We start from the raw sequence: 10,130 nt of genomic DNA on the forward strand, positions 1-10,130 counted from the left end.
CTGTATGAAAAAGAAATCAATATATTCACTTTAAACTGACATGGTAACAGTTATCAGTTAAAATAACTGAAATATTTAGAAAAAAAAACCAAAACTCAACAGTCTCAAGTGTCGCTATTTTGAATGTAATTGGATTCTTATGGTTCTTAGATATTATAACTAATAATATTCCTGGGTAAACGAAATTAGCCCGCGTCTGCAAAAACACTTGTGTGAAATAAAGTGTAAGTAATGACAGTAAACCTAAGTATTGTTGCATAGTGAAGTAATTTTCGTGACCCTTTCGTCTTGACGTTGAGGCAATATTCTACCGGCAGAGTGACTATTAGGAATAGTAATTACTACATGTTTGACGCTAATTGGCGTTACAGAGTAAAGTAATTTGTTTGACCTTTTCTTTGTGAAACCAGAGTTTACAAACTTACATGCTTTTAGGTCATATCATATAACTGGATTTTGTGTTTTTTTAAATTCTTTTGTTCACAGTTCATTTAACAATATCTTTGAGCCACTACACAGTAATTTATAACGTGTATTTTTACATGAGAAGTCCCCTGCCACATTTTGACATATAATACCATGCAATACCACTATACTACCTTTGCATAGAAATGCTGCTTATCAGCACGTCATTTTATCAGTGGTGGACTATTGGAACTGGCTTTGTAGGTGCCTTAAAGTCTTCTTATCACACTGTCATACATTGATACAAAAACAATAGCGGTGCCTCACATGTAGATGCATGCCATGCATTTATCACTGTGTTTATGTCTGTGAAAGTTAGACATACTGTATGGCAATATGACTATTAACTTCACAGACATAAACAAACTGATAACAACATGGAGTGAACTTACATAAGGGACACCCAATATTATCTTGTATTAATATATGCCTGTTTGATATTGTGGTAAGGAGACACGTTCTAATTTGACTACTTCTGGCAAAACGATATTCTGATCAACTGCCTTTCTAGACAACTAGAGAAAGGGTTGTAACACTGCATGATTGGTCACATCGATCGACAACTTGACAAGAAGTCCTATAAGTCACGAGATCGTTAGATGTACCGTGAGCTATGATCACATCATCTTGGTGTATAAACTAGCGTCATGTAAATGGTGGGATATTATTTGTGTAATCCATACAGTAGTGAAAATCAACTTTATTTATGAGGCATCTATTTGAAACGTGTAAGACTTAATCAAGAAACGGAAATACCAAACTTGTGAAAGAACTTTAATAACTAGATGTTTTATGACTAATGTTTTCTTTCTAAACCACATTTATACTTAATCAATATCCAAAAAAATTACAATTTATCAAGGCATATTTATAACTGAGCAAATGCCACGGTGGGATCACTATGACTTTGGTTGAGATGAGAATGCACTTTTTAGCTTGTTTCAAAGAACATCAAGACACCACCAAAACCAGATACAATGTGGTATTAAGAGGGAACAATACGACGCGTTTTATTTATATATTGTTTTTTGTATCATTTGTTTGGGTGTAATTGTTACCAAATATTGAAAAGGACTGTACTGTTGCATTCTATTATACTGTGACAATGTTTTCCATACCATTTTGGGTCTTTCACTATATAATTAATGAACGCTTTATTAATGAATAACTGAAAAAATATCACTTTTGTCATTAATATTTATTATATCTGGTGACCTTGACCATGAAAAGTCAGGCTCACGCATTCAACAGATAGCCAATAATTGAAAACAAGGAAATAACCGTTTATTTGTGTCTATACATTACCTTGTAGCAGAGATATCATAGTTTATCTCAATGTTGAAGTATCTTAAAATTTGACAATGGTTACCATAGTTACGCATTTAAACCAATTTAGCTACATTTCTCATATGGCCACCCAGAATCGTCATAAAGATCGTATTCTGAGCTTTCAGAAAAGGTATGATGGAACTTGCCCCCCCACCTCCAAATGATACTGATAGCCTATTTTTTGGAGGTCTGGCTCATGGACTAATCATGCTATCAACTGTACTAATAACGTCAGAAGACGATTTCTTACGTCATTGAAAGCAAATAGTTACCCATATTAATATTATATACCAACAGTGTATTTGAGGTTTTCTGTAAGTAGTTAACCAAGTTTATAAAACTCAGTTTGTAGCTTGTGAAACTACTTTGGTATTTTTAGGAAGTGATTATTATTAAATACAAATTTTATGATCGTTGTAATGTGTGCTGTACAGTTACTGCATCTTTTAGCTTCGTATATATCTTGACAGCGTAAGGGGTTTGTATCCTTGAAAGAGTACAATATATGTAATCTTATATGTTTTTGGTGTTACGTTTCTGTGTGTAATTACGAATGCTGACTTTAGTCGAAAAGTGGGCCTGAATAACAGAGTGTGACACTTTACAGAGCTTTGATAGAATAATTCTTATCTTTGCAATGATATAACGCTGATGTCTCTTCCTCTAGCAAAAAAGTATTGGATTTAATCATTACAATTAAAACAGTATTGTCAAGTTTCTCGTTTAGGAGAAAGTTATCTGAAACATTTCTTCCGGGCGTAGTTAAATGTTATAAACGATGTGTAATTAATGTATTATTTTTTGAAAACAATCTCTTTGTTATGAAACCGTATCTCGTCCAGTACGTAGTATTGAAATGTGTAATGAAAACTTTCTTCTTGTTATGAAATCACCACTACGAAATAAATGTATTCATGAAGATAATACTAGCATGGACCATTATTTCCTACTTTCAACCAAATGCACGCTTAGGACCCCAGTCGGGCATTTAACCTTTTAACACCAATACTGTCAGATAAATAAGATAAGTGCAAAATGTATCCTTGTGGGTCTGGCTCTATCATATTTATGTAACCAGTGTCATTATTCTATTTATTGATATCTAGCTTTCAAAATACTGACACTATAATCTTGTAGGACTAGGAGCGTGTCGTTCTAAATCATTTTCCTAGTGCATTATTAACCAGGAAGCATAAAACACGGTTTGTGTATTTTTAACTTATATACATGCTTAATGAAATCCATTATACTTTATATACTTATATGTTATGTATACTTTATGCTTTTATTTTTCAATTGATCAATGTGTTTTCACTACATATTATTATTAAGACTAACGTTTCATAACAAGCATTTACAGTACCTAAAGTTGTTGGCATTTAGCAACGACTTTAGATTTAACACCATGGTACTTCTATTTTTACCAAATGTAAAGTGAATGCTTTCTTATTTACGAAAGGGCAAAAGCCTTAGAATATTGTTCAACACACGATACAAGTTGAAATGCAATTCTGAGCTATAGGTATACATGATTCATCCCTTAATTGGTAAATTAATTATACCAAAGTTTATGAAATCTAAAGCCTGCATTCTTACGATATTGCCTAATTACCGAAAATCATGTACATACATCAATACGACAGCTACGTCAACATGCTTTAAAGAACACATGCACTTTGGGTTAATAAGCATCAACAAGCTTAATACAAAGAATGAGCTCTGTTCACATCAATGTATTTACAAAATTACAGGAAATCTAAAGCATGCAATCTTAAGATATTGCCTAATTACCGATTATCGTTATTTATGCAAATATCTCATCAACATTCATATGATGCTTACCAAAACCTAATCTGTTCCAGCCATTACCGTTCAAAACTGGTGTACCAATTTTTGACACACACAAAGACAGACACGCAGACTCTCTCTCTCTCTCTCTCTCTCTCTCTCTCTCTCTCTCTCTCTCTCTCTCTCTCTCTCTCTCTCTCTCTCTCTCTCTCTCACACACACACACACACACAACAGACAGACAGTCATCACAAAAACATAACTTCCCTTACGGAATGGTGCATGTTTCCCTCTCCTTATTGTATAAGCTATTTTATCTATAAAAGAGGAAACTATTCTGTAAAGGAGTGCGGTCTGTGTTATATGGGATAACATGTGAATTTCGATCAACCTGTACGAGAAACTTTTAGACTGAGTAACGACATTTCTTGTGTTTCCCAAGTTGAGCAATAGTTTGAGTTTATGAAAACCCAGTCATCCGAGACAGACAGCGACAAGTACGGATAACGTACAGGTGAAAAGGTTAACGAGTCTTATTCATTGGATCGTTTACAATTAATGTAAACTTATACCCTACAAATGACGTGAAGCATTCCCAACCCAATTGAACAGAATGTGCAAATATTTGAACACTTTATATATGAATTAAACCTTGAAAATTCCCAAAGAACGTCTAATGATTCACTATGCCTGCAACTAATGAAAACCATGTATTCCTCAATATCATTTATTAGTACGAGTAAGTTCCACGTTAATCATTAATTAATACTTCATTTACCAATTAAAAGGCAACATGGGGGGGGGGGGGCATTCGCAACCAAGTATGTTTGTGAGGGGAAGGAAAGCAAACAATTCGTTTTCTAGTAACTAGCCGAGGCTGTTCCAAGTTTCGAGTCTTTGAAATTACACATACCCAATGTCAGAAAGTCAGACTAAACTGCTAAGACATACGCCGTATTAATACGAATTGTGAACATGTAACAGCAAAGAATATGGGATCAGAGTCATTTTGTAATCTTTTGTTAATAAATGTACTTTTTGATGTTGATTGCTATGCCATTCCATAAGTGACTGCGCTTGTCTACTGTCTAACTTGACTTTGCCCTAGGAATGCATAATGCATTTCTCACATTTCGCCATGAGTTGTACGGATGATTGATTAGGGTGACACAATCCTAAGTTAGTGACCAAGTTAATTCCACTGCCAGACGCATATATGCTTGTTGGTCGTGACCTATCATCTCATTTCCTTGGAGGAAAGGAATGATATGCATATCAATGAGGTTCTCTTCAAGCTAGAAATTGACTGACTGCCTGTTGACAGCGAAGAACTATCCCATTTGTCCTCAAATTCACCTAACTCCAAGAGTAAAGGTACGAATGACGGACAGTCCATCATTAGCTCAATTAAGATACGTGTCAATATGAATGGTATTAATCTTTCACCCATACTGCTTATATGAATAACCATCCACAATGCTTACAGTGTCATCTAAAAGTAAAGATGAATTGTAAAGCGAGCGCATATACATTTGAATATATGTTCTTAAAACGTACAAAGGTGTCATTTTACTCACTTTGTGCAAAGTTTGTTACATAGCGTATTCATCAGTAGTTGCATCTAGCAGATGTCTAAAGAATGGTGTAATCTTGAAACCTATTTGGAAAGGAATGTGATGTGAAGAACCAGTTTGGAGTGAATCCTTAAATCATTTCTAAAGATTGTATCCCGAAAAGACTATTTCACTTTGATAGTTGAGGTTTATATGTCTGATTCATCTGCTGTACAGACTTTTATGTAATTGTCGTATGTTACTGTTATATCTGTTTGAAGTGTTGAGCTATACCATAATAGTTTGTTTTAAGAGAAATGCTTATTTGCTGTTGTGTAATGGTGTACACAATCATTTCAACAACGTTTAAATATTAATTACAATTGACCGACAAAAAAGAACACAGATAAGTATGTCGTATTTCAAAATCTGCAATATCGCTTTCAAACAGAGACAAATGAATTTGTTAAGTCGTTATTGTGGTTTGCTTGATTCTATCATGCGTGCTACAATCGATGTTGTCAAAGTAAGTTTACATTCATGAAATACTCGTTCTCGATAACACATCACAAATACCTTCTTGATCCTATAATTTGTAATACAATCTATGCCGTCGTAGTAAATTTACGTTCATTAAACATTGTTGCTGTCGATTCCATATCGCAAATACCTTCTTGATTCTAAAATTTGTGCTAAATTCGATGCTGTCGAAGTAAGTTTACATTCATTAAATAAATGTTACTGTCGATAACATATCGCAAATACGTTTACGGTCTTACCATCAAAAGTGAGTCTCTTAAGTATAGCATAGACGTTGATATGATTAAAGAGACACCTTTGATAATAAATATTACATACAGCACAAGAAAACTGCGCCTTCTTTACAGCGTAAATTTGATTAGTGAGGTATATTCAAAAGCTATCCAACCATTCTGATCAGAAGTTGATGTGTAATCTCATGGCAGTATCATCTTCAGTGATATGCTAACTCTTCTGATGACATTTTTCACTGATACGAAAGCGCATCTTTAATAGTTGAGATATCAAAACCCACTTTCATATATAGTATGGGGCATCGTTGACTGTTTATTTGATCTTGAGAGTTAATATATCGTCCTTGGGTATGCGCTTTTTAAAAATAAAATGTTGACCCATAGCTGTAGGAAGTGGAAAGGGCAATGACATTCTTAGACTCTTAGGCACTAGGCACATTAGCTTTTGTCCACCCCAATAGAAGAGTTCACATACACGAACTTTCTGTGTAAGGCCATCAGGGAAGTATGTACGAGCTAGGGACTGGTTTAATTCGATCAATGCCTCCAACATAATCATCCCTTGTACTTCGGTCATGAACGTTGAAACGTAATCAGAACTGACTGTCTGACTTTATCCCAATCGATGGCTTCGAAATATGATCTGCTATTACATATAACATCAGCGCACGTTCTGAACGATGACTCCAAACTCCTACTCGAGTGCAGCTCTACTTAAGCTAGAAAATCATAGTTCAGAATTGAATCGAAAATCAGGGCAACCATATACCATCACATATCAAAGGATTGATTTTACTCTACATAGACGTTGACTCTCAATAGGGTAAATTATATTCTTTTTTGAACTGTCCACATCATTCTGTTCATATTGATCATGGCGAAAGCAAGCATATTTCATTTAATGACGTGTACCTTCACTGAACCAATCGTACGATATTCATCTTTACTTTCAAAGAGTTCATTCGTCAAAAAGAGTTATGCCTAAGCCTTCAAGAGATAGGTGTATTCATAGAAAGAAATTTAGTTTGCATGAATTCTCATTTGTATGCCACCTTTATTTCTTTTCAATGAGTCTAATCAACCAAGAATTCAACACACCTAATATTTGGTAGTTTAAACAAATGTTGTTTCTCGTTATATATATATATTTTTTTTCACAACATAAATTGGTGAAAGTTAGGTCTGTCACAACATGCTTACGATGTAAGTGTGTAATCAATTTGTCTGTTGGTGTGTGAGAATCTCCCAATGGTATATAGGTAATTGAAACGCCAAGATGAGAAAAAACCTCAACCATGGTGTTCCCAAAAGGCGCCCATATTTTCGGCGGTGAATGTTGGAAACATCAAAGAATGTGATGAGAGAGAGATGGAGATCTAACGGTTATTCCCCTTGACTCTTAATGATTCGTCTGTGATGCCAATTTGGATAAGTATAGAAACTTCCAACTCTTTCTGTAATATCTTTCTATCGCTTATATGTCCTTGTGGCATCTAACTACATCTAGAATAGATTCCATCCACTAAAATTGTGAAATCTCGCAAAGTTTGTTATGAATTGAAAAAATGCTGATTGTTTAATATGAATTCATAGTTTGAAATTACCGTCAATAACGAATCATGCCATCTCTAGATTGATTATGATTCGTTAGTCACGCACCGTTATTCCAGCCTCTTACATGTGGGGGGGGGGGGGATGCTTCTAGTGTTGATGAAAATAGACTTTCGCTTACGGTGATAGATGTTCCGAATTATAGATTATATTAGCTATGTTTTTAAATTTTCGGACTTCATCTTTGGTATTTGCTTTGAATTGGTGTCATGAGGTATATAAATACATACAATGTCAGAATAGTAAATCCAGCACACGTGCATCTTGAAAAAGTAATCATGTAGTCAATGAGTAATATATTTTACTTGAGAATTTGATATTTTACTCGAGATTTTACTTGAGAAATCATGAAAACATAAAATCGAATAAACATCCCTAGCATATCAGCGGCGTGATAAGTTTAGTTATACGTATTAAACTAAGTCGTTATAAATAACTTACATTCAATTTTAGAATAGGTGGGGTAGGTAGATTTTTTATTTTATTTTTTTCTTCATATGTAAGTGTCTAGTTCAGGTAGTTCTGCTTTCCGTTGTTTTCCATATGGTCTCTGTGGTATTGGTTTCTTTTCATATGTACAGCCAGTACAGATTGGAAGAACAGTTTTATATTGTCTTTTTAAGTTGATGTCAGTTTCCGCATCCACTATTTCTTGCAAGACATCAAGATTTTCGCGATTTTATAATTTTTTCTCGAATACCGAAAAAAAGTTCAGGGTCGGCGTGAAAAAATAGGTGGGGGCGGGTAACCGAAACCAAACAACATTATTTTATTTGGCCTAAAGGCTTGAAAATCGAAGAAGGTGTCGGGATTATATCGGTTATCATTGTGGTATTCAATACCCTGATGAAACATGGCGACATCGTTTTGTCAAGACTGGTGTACGCTTGAATAATAAATGGAATTTAAAAAGAGGAAATATTTTATTCAGTACTTTCCTGATAGTATGTGATCATTCATATCAATGGTGTTTTAGTAACATGAAATGATACATTTTGTTCCTGGATATTCCGTCAATTGATCAGACTTCAGTGAATTCTTTCAGTGCCAAACAAAATTTTACTTAAAATCTGAAATTTGTAATTGTTCAACTTGAATTAATACTACACAAATCTCAAGTGACATCTTTTCACGCTGTGTAAAGGTTGTTGTGCAAAGGCTACATAAAAAAGTCCATCATTGCCCTAATTTATCCACGGGGATATCTTCTTCAGGGGACTGTAGAGTGTCTAAAGTGGTACTTCGTCTTATACTACACCTGAACACAGGTGATTCAGATGTCATTGGGTAGCAGGTGTGGTAACAGATTGGCTAACGGTGGATAAAGAAGACTTTTCGAAGAGTGGTGTAACTGCCAAAGCAATACCATCATCTACTGTATAAAAGACACGTATTTACAAAATTCAAATAGTTGGATAAAGTAATCGAACTAGCTTATCCCCGCATTTAATTTCTCAACCCAATCTACTTTTCACTCAATAACATTTTGTTGTTTTATGATCAGGTTAATTATTTACTGATCTGCAAAAACTGCGTAGGTTGAGTTTCGAATGGTTTCGTTAGCTTCAACATGTTTTCATCCTTTCAAAATCTCCCATGGGGTTTACTCTCTTTCCGGTTACCTGCCAGCCAAACGTGACCTTGCTGCTAACATGTGGATGATAGAATAATTCATCCGTTGCAAACGTGTTGGATCATCTTTTCTCTCAAACGTAATGACTACGAAAAGGTATAGGTGGGCATAGTGTATTCCCTATAGCTATCACTTATTTCGTTTCATGCAACACGGTGTTTCAGATTTCAAGTGCTGGTTGTAAATTTAGTAATGTCAGTCCATTACATACACAGGTATAGAGGATTGAAAGGCTTTTAGTCCACCCTGTCGAAGTCGACAAACGTATGTAGTATATTGTGATCCTAGCTTAACCATGTAATTTAAGTCGTGTGAATGATGGGGCAATGGTCAAGGGGTTATCACTGGCTAATTTTCTTGTCACTTTAACAGTTTCTTCGTGCCGCCTGAATAAAAGTATCCCATCTCACACCCATTTCTGTTTTATGTGCTTTCTTCTTTTTTTTGGAAGAACCATGCTTTTAGGTCAACATTTCCAAGTATGAAATTCTCTCTGCTGGTAGTTAAAGTGTTATCACTGATTCATTTTCATGTCACCTCTACATTTGCTTCGTTCCGTCTGATTAATTAAGGTAAAGTCTCTAATCTCACCATCATTTATGTATGTATGTATGTATGTATGTATGTATGTATGTATGTATGTATGTATGTATGTATGTATGTATGTATGTATGGATGTGTGTGTATGTATGTATGTATGTATGTATGTATGTATGTGTGTATGTATGTGTACGTACGTACGTACGTATGTGTGTGTGTATTTGTTTTGTTTTTCTTTATTTTTGTAAAAGATGCTTTTAGTCAATATTTTCAAGTTCGAAACGTACGTACATATGTATGTATGTATGTATGTATGTATGTATGTATGTATGTATGTATGTATGTATGTATGTATGTATGGATGGATGTGTGTGTGTATGTATGTATGTATGTATGTATATATGTATGTATGTATGTATGTATGTATGGATGGATGTG

The sequence above is a fragment of the Glandiceps talaboti genome, chromosome 8 (genome assembly GCF_964340395.1).
Source record: "Glandiceps talaboti chromosome 8, keGlaTala1.1, whole genome shotgun sequence".
In the NCBI taxonomy this organism is placed as follows: domain Eukaryota; kingdom Metazoa; phylum Hemichordata; class Enteropneusta; family Spengelidae; genus Glandiceps; species Glandiceps talaboti.